We start from the raw sequence: 13200 nt of genomic DNA, 5'->3' as shown, positions 1-13200 counted from the left end.
GATTTGTGAGAAGTTCCTAAAATGGAACTTTATAAACACAGAGCCTTCTGTCCCAGATTACAGAAATGAATAAATGAAAAGGCATTTATTAAACACTTAACTATGTGCAAAACACTATGCTAAGTCTTGAGGACATAAATAGAAGAATAAGACAGTCCCTGGTCTCAAACTATGCACATTCTAATGCAGGAGATGACACAGAGGGAAGATTTCAGTTGCAAAGCCGAGAGAGGTCCCAAGATCCTTAGGGCACCGTGTCAAAGCAGATGGCCGCCTCTTCTTCAATGTTATTGCCATTGTTAAAATCATATCTTTTCCTGAATTGAAACATTTGACAATGCCAAGGACTTGGGGCCACAGCCTTCCTTTTCTGGGTCTTTAATAGCTGTAGCTGCAGCTCCTGAAAAAGCAGTTACTTGATTGAATCTTCAAAGAGTTAGCTATCCGAAACTGCAATCGCTAGGGCATCATCCATCACCAAAACACCTGAAGAAAACCAGAGCACCTGCAGTCCCATTGCCATTTGCCAAAGTAAATGCAGAAGAGGACCCAGAGAGAATGTAGCTGACCCCAGACTCAACAAGGTCACCACTGGCTAAAATTCCTATATCACTAATATTCCAAAATAAAAAGACAAAGAGAAAGCTTTATCATCCTTCTCTCTTCAATCTATATTTTTAATCATAAAATCATAGATTAAAATATAGAGAGAATTGACTCAAATTTATAAGAATACAAGCCATTCTCGAATGGATAAATGGTCAAAGGATATGAATAAATACATTTTCAGATGAAATTAAAATCATTTCTAATCATATAAAAATGTTTTAAATCATTATTGATCAGAGAAATGCAAATTAAGACAACTCTGAGGAACTATTACAATGTACAATTCCTCTCAAATTGACTAAGATGACAAGAAAAGATAATAATGAATGTTGGAGGGGATGTGGGAAAACGGGGCACTGATATATTGTTGGTGGAGTTGTGAACTGATCCAACCATTCTGGAGAGCAATTTGAAACTATGCTCAAAAAGTTACCAAACTGTGTATACTCTTTGATCCAGCATTTTCTCTACAGGCTTATATTCCAAAGAGATCGTAAAGAAGGTAAAGTGATCTGTATGTGCAAAACTGTGGCAGCCCTTTTTGTAGTGACAAGAAACTGGAAATTGAGTGGATGCCCATCAATTGGGGAATGGCAGAATAAGTCATGCTATATGAATGTTATAGAATATTATTGTTTTGTAAGAAACAACCAACAGGATGATTTCAGAAAGGCCTGGAAAGACTTACATGAACTGATGCTAAGTGAAGTGAGTAGAACCAAGAGATCATTGTACACAGCAACAAGATTAAGTGATGATCAACTCTGATGAATGTGGCTCTTTCCAACAATGAGATGATTCAGACCAGTTTCAATGGTCTTGTGATGAAGAGAGCCATCTGCACCCAGAGAGAGGACTCTGGGGACTGAATGTGGATCACAACATAGCATTTTCACCTTTTTTGTTGTTGTTTATTTGCTTTTTGTTTTCCTTTCTCATTTTTTTCCCTTTTTGATCTGCTTTTTCTTTTTTTTTTGTCCTTTTTTTTAAATTATAGCTTTTTATTGACAGAACATATGCATGGATAATTTTTCAACATTGTCTCTTGCAATCACTTCTGTTCCAACTTTTCCCTTCCCTCCTTCCACCCCCACCCCTAGATGGCAGGCAGTCTCATACATGTTAAACATGTTAAAGTATATCTTAAATACAATATATGTATATACATCTGTACAGTTCTCTTGTTGATCAAGAAAACTCGGATTCAGAAAGGTAAAAATAATCTGGGAAGAAAAACAAAAATTCAAGTAGTCCACAGTCATTTCCCAGCATTCTTTCTCTGAGTGGAGCTAGTTCTGTCCCTCATTGTTGATCTGATTTTTCTTGTGCAGCAAAATTGTGGAAATATGTATAGAAGAATTGCACATTTAACATATATTGGGTTACTTGCTGTCTAAGGGAAGGGGTGGGATGAAGGGAGGGAGAAAAATTTGGAACACAAGGTTTTGCAAGAGTAAATGTTGAAAACTATGAATATATTTTGAAAATAAAAAGCTAAAAAACTAAAATGAGACCATAGATTTAGAATCAGAAAGACCTCTTTTGACTTTGCGGGAAGCATTCTATCTACTCTGCTACAATACCTCTCACAATCAACAGGCATTAAGGTCTTACTTTGGTCCAGAGATTTTGCTGTTCCTACCTTCCTGCTCCCCTATCTCATGGCATTAATTTTCTGCTTAAAAGTTCTTTATCAGGCAACACAATGAGGTGAAGAGAACACTCAACTTAGAATGAGATGATCTGAGTTTGACCTGGATTCTCCCCTAAACCTCAATAGTAATCTAAAATAAATTCTCCAAGTTTCATTTTCTTCATCTATTAAAGAAAGGCAAGGAACCTGGCAGTCAAAGGTGAGAATCAAAAACATTCCAAGAATGGAGGATAACCAAAACAAATGTATGAGATGGAAGATGGAGAGCCACATGTAAAGAGTCAGATCAGATACATAGAGGGAAATCAAGCAAGAAAACTAAAATGATAGAAAGAACCTTCATTATGAAGGGCTTTAAATGCCAAAGAGATGATCTTATGATGTATCATGGAGGTGAAAGAGAGCCATTTACTTAATTGAGGGGGAGAGGAGTGATATGGTAAGATAAGAACTTTAGGAAATTCACTTTATTAGAGGAAGAGAGAATGGATTGGAACGGGGAGAGACTTGAGGCAGGGAAATCATTTAGAAGGCTATAGTCATGGTCTAGACAAGGGAACCTGTACAGTAGTGAGGACCATGTGAGTGGAAGGAAAAGGATGTACATGGGACATGTTGTAAAAACAAATAAACAAACAACCACAAGATTTGACAACAAAATGGATATGGGATGCGAGTAAAAAGTTACAAGGATAGCACTAAGGTTTGGATCCTAAGTGACTTAGAAGAGAAAAGGAACACATGTATTAAGTGTCTCTATGTGCCAGGCAGGGTAATTAAGTGGTTCAATGAATAAAGCATCAAATCTAGAGTCAGGGAGACTCATCTTCCTGAGTTCAAATCTGGCTTCAGATATTTTCTGGCTGTTTGATTATGGGGAAGTCACTTAATCCTCAGTTTCCTCATCTGTAAAATGAACCAGAGAGGGAAATGACAAACCACTTTGGTATTTTGGTCAAGAATATCCCAAATGGGGGTTACAGAGTCAGACATAATTGACAAAACAATAACAATGTGCCCAGCACTATGCTTTACAAAAATTATCTCATTTAATATTCTTACCAACCTTAGGGGGTAAGTAGTATCACTCAACTATTAAGTGTCTGCAATTGGAATTTGAACTCAGGTTTCTCTGACTCCAGGCTCAGTGCTCTATCATTTCACTACCTCATTGCCTCTATTTGAGAAGATGGTGGTACCCTCAGCAGTCATGGACAGAAGAATGTGTTTGAGGGGGAGGAAAAAGAATCCTCTTTGGCCATATTGAGTTTGAAACACTCTTGGAATGTACGGATTAAGACATCTAAAAAGTCAGTTGGTGATGGGGGCCTAAAGCTATGTGGTAATCAACTCTACATCTCTCATATTTATTCCCTCTTCTACCCAGAGTACTCCATCTGTCCCTGGCCTTCATTTCCATGCTTCCAATTAATTTTTTTTAGTTTATTTATGTAGGATTCAAGCCAGATGCAATAGGCAAACAGGAGTTAATGTAAAAATCACTTTTGACCAACTAGCAGGTGAAGATCATATGGAAAGAATTCAGAACAGGGAAATGAGAGGCAGGGCCCAGACCCAAGATATCATACAAAAGACAGGTGGGGCATGATGGCCCCTGAGTTTACATCCAGAGAGTCTGTAGAAAGTCAGGATTCTGATGTGATCAATGAGCCTAAAAGTAATCACATGGCAGAAAGGGATTACATGATCAACCAATAGAAAAGCAATCAGACAGCATCAAGGGATTACAGTTGGGGAGAATACAGGCCTTTTAAACCAACAAGGCAATGTCCAGTGCAAACAGCTCCAATGTAATTGCCAGATGATGAGGAAAGATTTAGAAAGTGGTAAATAGAAGGGAATTGGATAGGTTAATTGCCTGGAAGAGAGGGTTTGCTTGTATTTTTACAGACAGAGAAGGAAACAGATGAGTGGCAATGAGTACTCGGAGAGAGACAGAAAAGGAGAAAAACCTCAAAACAAAGGAAAAGATCTAAAAAAGCATCTGATACTGAAGGAACATGGCTGATAATGAGATTGTTAAAGAACTTTAAAACCAGCAGGAATCATTGGATTCCCTAACCCAAGATGAGACTGTTTCAGTTCTCGAAAACCAGCAGGAATCATTGGATTCCTTGAGATGAAAAATTGTTGATAGAGATTGTTTCAGGACTTGAAAACCAGCAGGAATTATTGGATTCCTGGCACACGAACAAATGGACAATAGATTTCTTTTGGACTATTTCTAAGACTTATGGACATGTATAAATTCTCGTGTTGATTTATGTTATTTGTTTCATCACTACTAGCCTATGTTATATTGCTATGTGCTTATGTAATTATGTGTAATACCTCCCATATTGATGGATTTATGTGTACTTGTTTCAAATGAGCTCCTTCAGAAACCTGCTAATCTGATTTGATTTCCCATTTCCTTTGGTGTTTTCATCTCCCTTCCTGAGATGTCAGGGAGGGCGTGACCACCTTCTTTTTACAGTGTTTTCACTCCTTTTTTGAGCAGTCAGGGAAGACGTGATCACCTTCTTTTTGGGAGTTTTCACCTTGAGAAGTCAGGGAGGTCATGACCACCTATGTTCTATAACAAAAGAAAGTGGGAGATGTTAGGATTCTTACAAGGTGCTAAGTCACTGGAATTGATAGGCACTTCGGGAGATTCACAAGTTCAGTGGAGGAGATTCACAAATCACAGCTCCCACAGTCCCACTCTCAGAGGAGGAGTCAACATTTGAGTTCACACCTTTAAGAGATCATATATAAGGAGCTCCCACAAGCCAACTAGAGACTTTGGGGAGATCAAGAAGCCAGGATTCATTTGGACAGAATGAAGGATTCAGAGAGAGCTGGAGGCTGAAGCTGGCAGAGGCAAAAGGACTAGCAATAGGAGCTCTTGGAACCAAGGAGAGAGATAGGCCTCTAAGAAAACTAACCGGGCTATTTTGGAAGAGACAATAAAGAACTGAACTTTTAGCCCCTGGCTGCATTTGAGGTGATTATTACACTGAACTGAAACTAAGGCTGCCTCCAGATGGCCCCCCAAGAAACCTTCTCACAGAGAACATTATACTTTAGAGAAGAGAACACTACATTTATCTACCCAGGTTTTAAAGCCCAAGCAAAGTTCTACTTCCTACATCAAAGCATCCTTGATTCAATCAGTGATAATATTCCTTCTTAAACCTCACTTAAACATTTTATTCTGTATTTCTCCAATGTATTTAACATGTCATATTGTGTATTAGTTACCTTGTTTACCTGTTATTATCCTTTAAGACTATAATTTTCATAAACAGAAGGTACAACATCTTATCTAATGTTCATTCATATTTTATCTAAACTTTGCATTTCTTCCAGCACTTAGCACAGTGTTCTGCTTATAATAGGCATTTAATAACTGTGAAATGAATAAAATCAGTGTTTTGTGACTGTAAAGGGATAATACACCATCTAAATATGAGCTATTCTTATCATCTCTGTATTTTTCCATGCTTCCTTTCCTTTCCCATTTGAGATCCAGTCATTCTACATTTACTCCCTCACAAATAATATCCTGATATGGAAGCTTTATTTCTCTCTCTTTGCTCTCTTTCCAGGGAAAAGACAAGTTTGGAGGCTGAGCAAGTGACAATGTCAACATGAACCTGAGGGAGTGTGGGAGCAATAAGGTCAAACAGGGCAGTAATTGATGATTAGAGCTAAGATCAGCCCTACCCAGTGTAATGTTCTTCTCTAAAATGTAATGTTCTTTGGGAGCAGCTTTCTTGGGGGGCTTCTGGAGGTAGCCTTAGTTTCAGTTCAATGTAATCACCCCAAATGCAATCAGGAGTTAAAGTCCCAGTCCTGTATTGTCTCCTTCCTTGGGCCCGGTTAGCTTTCTTAGAGTCCTATCTCTCTCCTTGGTTCCAAGAGCTCCTGCCCCTAGTCCTTTGCCTCTGCCAGATTCTGCCTCTAGCTCCCTCCGAATGTCTCTGAATCCAAAGGTTTGTACTTCAGTCTCCAGCCAGCACAAAGGTGGATGATGGAATGAATCTGTCTCTTCCTCCAATAGCTTCTAGTGGGTTTGTTCTTTCTGGCCCTGACAGCTCCTCCTTATATGTTCCACACTGAGTATATGCCAATTGTTATATCACTAGGAAACCATTATTTGCTGTAGGGTTAAATCAATGCTAAACTAGATTTAACCATTGTCTCCTCAGTTCCACTTACTTGGCACCTTCTAAGGATTCTAACATCTCCTGCTTTCTTTTGTTTTTAGAACATAGGTGGTCATGACCTTCCTGACTTCTCAAGGAGGTGAGAACCCCAAAAAGAAGGTGATCACACCTTCCCTGACTACTCAAAAAAGGGGTGAAAACACCATAAAAAAGAGGTGATCACACCCTCCCTGACATCTCAGGAAGGAGATAAAAACACCAAAGGAAATGGGGAATGAAACCAGATTTGCAGGTTTCTGAAGGGTCTCATTTGAAACAGGTATACATAAATCCATCAATATGGGAGGTATTACATATATTACATAAGTTACATAAGCACATAGTAACACAGGCTAGTAGTGATGTAACAAATAACATGAATCAACATGCAGAATTATACATGTCCATAAGTCCTAGAAATAGTCCAAAAGGAATCTATTGTCCATTAGTTCATGCGCCAGAAATCCAATAATTTCTATAAGTTTTGAAATTCTGCAATAGTCTCATCAACAATTTTTCATCTCAAGGAATCCAATGTTTCCTGCTGGTTTTCAATAGTCTTATCTTGTGTTAGGGAATCCAATGATTCCTACAGATTTTGTTCTTAGGTTTTCTCCTTTGTTTCCAGATTTTTCTCTTTTTCTGTCTCTCTCTGATGGACAAGGCGAATATGGCTCGTTGGCACCCATCTGATTCCTTCTCCATCTGATTGATTCCTTCCCCATCTGTAGAAATACAAGCAAACCCTCTCCCCCAGGCAGTTAACCTACCTGGTCCCTTCCATTCACCACTTTTGCGATTTCTCCTCATCACCTGGAGATTATATTGTTGCTGCTCGCACTGAACACTGCCCTTTTGTTGGGTTAAAAAGCCTGTATTCTCTCCAATTGTAATCCTTTTCTCCCATCTAATTGCTTTTCTGCTGACTGATCACATCAGAGTCCTGATCTTCTAAAGACTCTCTGGGTGTAAACTCAGCTGCCATCATGCCCCACCTGTCTTTTGTATAATATCTTGGGGCTGGGCCCTGCCTCTCATTTCCCTGGGTCAATCTACATTCTGAGGCCCAGTAGAAGCTCTTGTAGCATTTTGGACATAGGGTTTTAGGTCTTCTCTCAACCTGTCTTCTCAGTCTATCTCCATATCTACACTGAGTTCTCAGATGTCCAACTTTTCCACATTGAAAGCATCAATGAGTTTTTCTGGAAATCCCTTGCCAAGAGGGACTCTGTCTTTCCATGTTCATCATAGTCTGGGTATAATAAGAACTTGTGCCCACTGTGACACAGCACCTTATGGGCTCCTCTAAAGGAGTATCATTGTGTAGTCTCCATATAATTCTTCTGCAAACCTCATTGGCATTTTCCTTAGCCAGATGTCTGGTCATTATTTCTATAGCTGCATTTTCTCCAATGGTTCTTGTTACAGCTGTTTGCAAACGTCCCACAAAATCTGCAAAAGTTCATTGGGACCTTGCTCTATTTTTGTGAAGACTTCCCCTTGATCTTTTTGTCCGGGGAGGGAACCCCAAGTTTTTATTGAAGCCTTAGAAATTTGCTCATACACTGCTATGGGATAATTAATCTGTTCTGAATTCTCTCCATACTGACCTTCACCAGCTAGTTGGTCAAAAGTGATTTGTACATTAACTCCAGTTTGCTTATTGCATTGGGCTTGTATTTCAATGAAAGCCACAATAAGTTTTGTCCAGGTTCTAAACATGTGCTTGCTATGGATTTCCAATCACTGGAGGTTAGGATTTCATAAGCCAAATTATTTAGTAACATCTTGACATAACGCGATGTAGCTCCATAAAGAGTGCAACCCTTTTTCAAATCCTTAATTTTTTCCAGATCAAAAGGAGTGTATCTTCTCTTTTGTTGACCTGAAGAGTCAAGTTCTTCAATCACAGGGTATGCATTTATTTTTAAATCAGATATATCCTGCGCTTCATTTTTTGCCTTAACCAATGCCTTTTGTAATCTTGTCATAGGCTGCTTCATAGGTGGTGCTGAATGTGTTACTGCCTCTCCCCCTCCTCCTTCTCCCTCCACCTGTGAAGGGTTAATTGAGGGAGAGAGGTCAGGATATGGGGAATGACCTAATTTGTCTTGCTGTGAAGCACCACACTTAAAATTGTACTTAACTCCATTCTTATCTGATTCTTCATCCTTTTCATCTAGTTTATTTGAATTCTTCCCCTCCTGCTCTTGTTTCTTTTTCCTTATTCTATAACTTATATAATTTCCTAAAGCCAGTTGTATTAAATTGTATGTATTAAGTGTGTCTTTGAAAATTGAGTCAGTTCCATTTTCACTGTAGTATTGACATAGTTGCTCTACTAATTTCCACTCATTTGGATCCAATTCTTTTTCCTTAGAGAACCAGGGAGATGTACAGTTTTTAAAAGTTCAGTGATCTGTTCCCAAATTATAATCAAACCTTGGCTCTTCATAAGTCTGACAATGCTCTCTACACATTTTCCTTGAATTGGAAAAGAAGGCTGTTTTCTAAACATCTGTCTCATTTTAGCTGAAATTCTACTTTAGCTCTTTAACAAAGTGTCCTTGTTGTACTCACCCTAATTTCTGGGTCACAGATGAAGGTTCTTGGTCCCATTTTCAGGCACCAAAGTGTAACATTCTTCTCTAGAACATAATGTTCTCTGGGAGCAGGTTTCTTGGGGGGATTCTGGAGGCAGCCTTAGTTTCAGTTCAGTGTAATCATCCCAACTACAGCCAGGAGTTAAAGTCCCAATCCTTTATTTTCTCTTTCCAAGTCTTGTCTCTTTTCCTTGGGCCTGGTTAGCTTTCTTAGAGGCCTATCTCTCTCCTTGGTTCCGAGAGCTCTTGCTACTAGTCCTTTGCCTCTGCCAGCTTCTGCCTCTAGCTCCCTCTGAATGTCTCCAAATCCAAAGGTTTGTGCTTGAGCCTCCAGTCACAACAAAGGTGGACAATGAATGAATCTGTCTCAACCTCTGAGAGCTTCAAGTGTGCTTGTCCTTTTTGGCCCTGAGAGCTCCTCCTTCTGAGTATACTGACTATATACCAATCATTACATCACTAGGAAACCATTATTTGTTATAGGATTAAATCAATGCTAAACTAGATTTAACCATTGTCTCCTCAATTCCACTTACTTAGCACCTTGTAAGAACCCTAACAACCCAGCACTAACTGAGCTCCTGCAGCTCCCAGGGGTTATCCTGTTTGTCTGTAGCCTAGTGAGCCAGACAAACAAGAATGTGCCCCAATTTCCCATTTGATCTGGGACCCTAAAACAGGGGAAATGAATGTCTTTTTCCTGTCCCTTTTCCATAAGCAGTAAGTGTGTGCACTTGGGGTATCTCAGAGAGCCTGTGGGTAGAGAGAAAAGATAATAATAATTAAAATAATAATAACTAGCATTTATATAGTAGGTGCTATGTGTCAGACACTGTGCTAAATTTTATAAATATTATATCATTTGGGCCTGACAATAATTCTGTGATGCAGTTATTATTATTAACCCCATTTTTATAGATAAGGAAATTGAAGCTAAAGGTCACAAAGCTAATAAGCATCTGAAGCCTGATTTGACCTTGTCTTCCTGACTCCATATCCAACACCCTATATACCCTTCAACATTCATTCCTTCCCTCTGCCCTCTTCACTAGCCCTCCACTGAATATGTCCCAGATGCCTGCAGTCCTATTTATAACTTTGGTGGAACCTCTTAAGCAGATGAAGATAAACACAGGAATTGGTAGAATTCTTTTGGAGTCACTTGTTCCTTTGGCTATTCATTCATCACTCTGGCCAGCTTGAGGCACATCCAGCCTCCTTTCCCTGAAAGAGACCTGCTCTAACCACCCTCAGTATGTTTTTGTCTGACTTGCTTAGCACAGCAGTGCCGTATGTAGGTGGATGCTTAATAAATGCTTATGATTCATTGAACAGGAAGAGCACAGTTGACTCAGAAGTCAACACCCTGTTGCCTAGGGTTTCATGTGGAACTTCAAGAGAACAAGTACATGCTATGTGACCTGTTTACCAAGGACACTCAAAGAGGATTGTTCAGGTTCTCCAAACCCATTCACTTGGAACAAGTCCTAGCCCCCAGCTAGAACAATTACCCATCACCAGGAGTACCAGAGAATCTGAGACAAGAAAGGTCAAATTTCACCAACTGCCTGATGGACAAGAGGCCCATTCAGAGGCTCCTCTGAGCAGAAACAAAGATAGCACTGGGTTTGGGGTCAGAAGAGTTAGATTCTCTGATACGTGTCTGATGTCAGGAAAATCACCTACCCTTATATCTCAGTCCCAATGCTGTCTTCAGGTTATCTCAAAACTTGTTTGGACACAGGTACCTCTATATTCCTTCTGTATTCCGAGAGTTATATACTTAAAGGGTCAACAATACAAAAGGAATTTGCTTAAAATAGAAAGGCAAGATAAGGCACAAAAATATTTCAACAAATAGGAAAAAACATTCTCATCATTCATTTCCCAGTAAACCTGCTTCCAACCTTATGGTAAAAAAAAAAAAAAAAAAATTTGTGAGTAAGCTTCTCTCTAACCCAAGTTGCTAAATCACCAATCTAGGAGATCAGTAAGATGTAAATTGCCCATCAGATAGACACAAAAAGTATTGTGCCACGATACATGGGGTACAATTATCTTTCACAATGGTCCTTTGACCAGTGCTTCTGGATTCCGAACTAATTGCCAATGAGGAAGGTTCCATGACTATTTCTTCTCCTCCTGCTCTTGTGTCTCCTTTTTCTCCTTAGACCACTCCCAGCTAGCCTCCCATCAGAGTCCATGTTTCAATAGCATTATCACTAGCTATACTTAGCAGAGGCTCACAGAGAATGACACCTTATTCATGTATAAAATGGGGCTGTCCAAAGTACCTCACACATATGTTATGAGAATCAAATGCGATAATGAATGTGAAAGTATTTGCAATTCTAAAATATTTTATAAATATAAGTTCTCATTATAACACGGAATTGGCTTTGTCTGACTGTTTAGCAGCCACTATCTCGGGAGTTGGGCTTTGAAATTAGAAATTTCAAGGCTTTATTATCATCTTGCTAGGAGGATTGCCAGGAAAACTTTGTGTTTCCCATCTTATTATCAAAAACATTGACATTGCCACGTTAAATGCATTTTCACTGAATTTAAACACACTGTGAGTTTGGGGGGAAGAAGGTTTCCCCCCTCCCTCTCTGTCCTTAGAGCCAGCAGATTCTAAATCCCTGTTAAATTATGTCCCTGGTTTTGGAGAGTAAGAATTACAGAGGGTCTCAAAGCCATTTACAGACTAAGATCACAGACTTTAGGCTGGAGAGACCCATCCCTTTACAAAGGAGGAAACTGTGGCCCACAGACTTGCTCATAGGGATGAAGCTGCTTCTGAATCCCAGGTCCTATTTACTCTTCAATGAATCATGCCTTTTTCCTTCCCACAGTTTCCGAAGCTCTCTCTGGCTGGCCCACGACTCAGACATCCTCTTTTTTTAGACTTCCAACGGCGCAGACCCTCCTTATCAGAACATAGCTAGCTAAGAGGCTTAAGCATGAACACTTGCCTGACTGGAGTGAGAGCTTTGAGAACTATTTGGCCCCGACTTCAGCAGCTGATTTCCTTCTGATTTCTTTCTGAGAACACTCCAGGCAGATCAAAGGGAAGGCACATTTTTAGTGTTTGTCATTTTGGCAAAGATTTTTTTCTGTATGACCCTTGCCCTGAATGAGCTGATACCAAACGGTGGGGCAGGCTCAAACTAGTTAATGAGTCTGGGGAAAGGGCTCAACCGACCCAGGCCACAGGGAAGAGGCAGCCCAGGACTACTGGGGGTGGGCTAAATTACAGGCACCAAACCAGGACTCGTCCTTCACCCTTCATTCTAGAAGAGCACCAGTGACAGCAGGAGGGTGACCTGAAAGTGAATTGGACTTAAGTGAGACAGAGCTGCTCCAAGTCAGCAGCCTCCCTCCTCATCCAGTCCAGTGTCTACACACAGGTCAGGATCAGCGGTCCTGGAGGCAGTGGGAGACCTTGGCCTTTTTAAGCAAAGCTTTTCCCAGCTCTGCTTGCCCCAAGTCTGAGGGAGCACGTCGTGAGGGCGAGCGTCAGAGGCAACTTCAGGCTTTGACCTTGGAGATGGGACCTGCAGCACTTATGGACCGTGTGTACAGAAGGGGGGGGGGTGTATGTGACACCCTCAAAACCACGTGGGGCGCCCCCAACGTCGAAGTGGAGTTTAAGCAGTTGCCATTTTAATAGCTCAAAGCCACACTCGGCCTTCTGGGACACTTGTCTCTGGGCACAAGTGGGCTTCCGGTCACTGTGGACGGCTTCCGCGAATCTCGCGACCACCGAGGCTTGTCTCGCCCCCCCACCTCCCCGCCACGCAGGCAAACACACGCGCGCACACGCGCACGCGCAAGCGCCTCTGACTGGCCCGACTGCAGTCCCTAGGGACGGAGACCGGCTAATTACGGGACTGCCAGCCCCTTCCCAGACGGCCGGAGAGCAAGCCTGGGGGGTGGGGGCGGGGAGAGGGCGTGTGGGGGGGACCCTTCTCACGCAGGCCCGCTGGAGCTCCGGGGCTGCGCAGTCACGGCCTCAGAGAAGAGGAAGTCTTCGCCTGCGGTGGAGCCGGGTGGTGGCCGCCGCACCCCAGGGATAGGAATGCGGCTCCGCCCGGGTTCTCCGAGCCGGCCAAACCGAGCT

This window comes from Antechinus flavipes, chromosome 2 (genome assembly GCF_016432865.1).
Source record: "Antechinus flavipes isolate AdamAnt ecotype Samford, QLD, Australia chromosome 2, AdamAnt_v2, whole genome shotgun sequence".
NCBI lineage: Eukaryota > Metazoa > Chordata > Mammalia > Dasyuromorphia > Dasyuridae > Antechinus > Antechinus flavipes.
Note: the sequence above shows the minus strand (reverse complement) of the source record.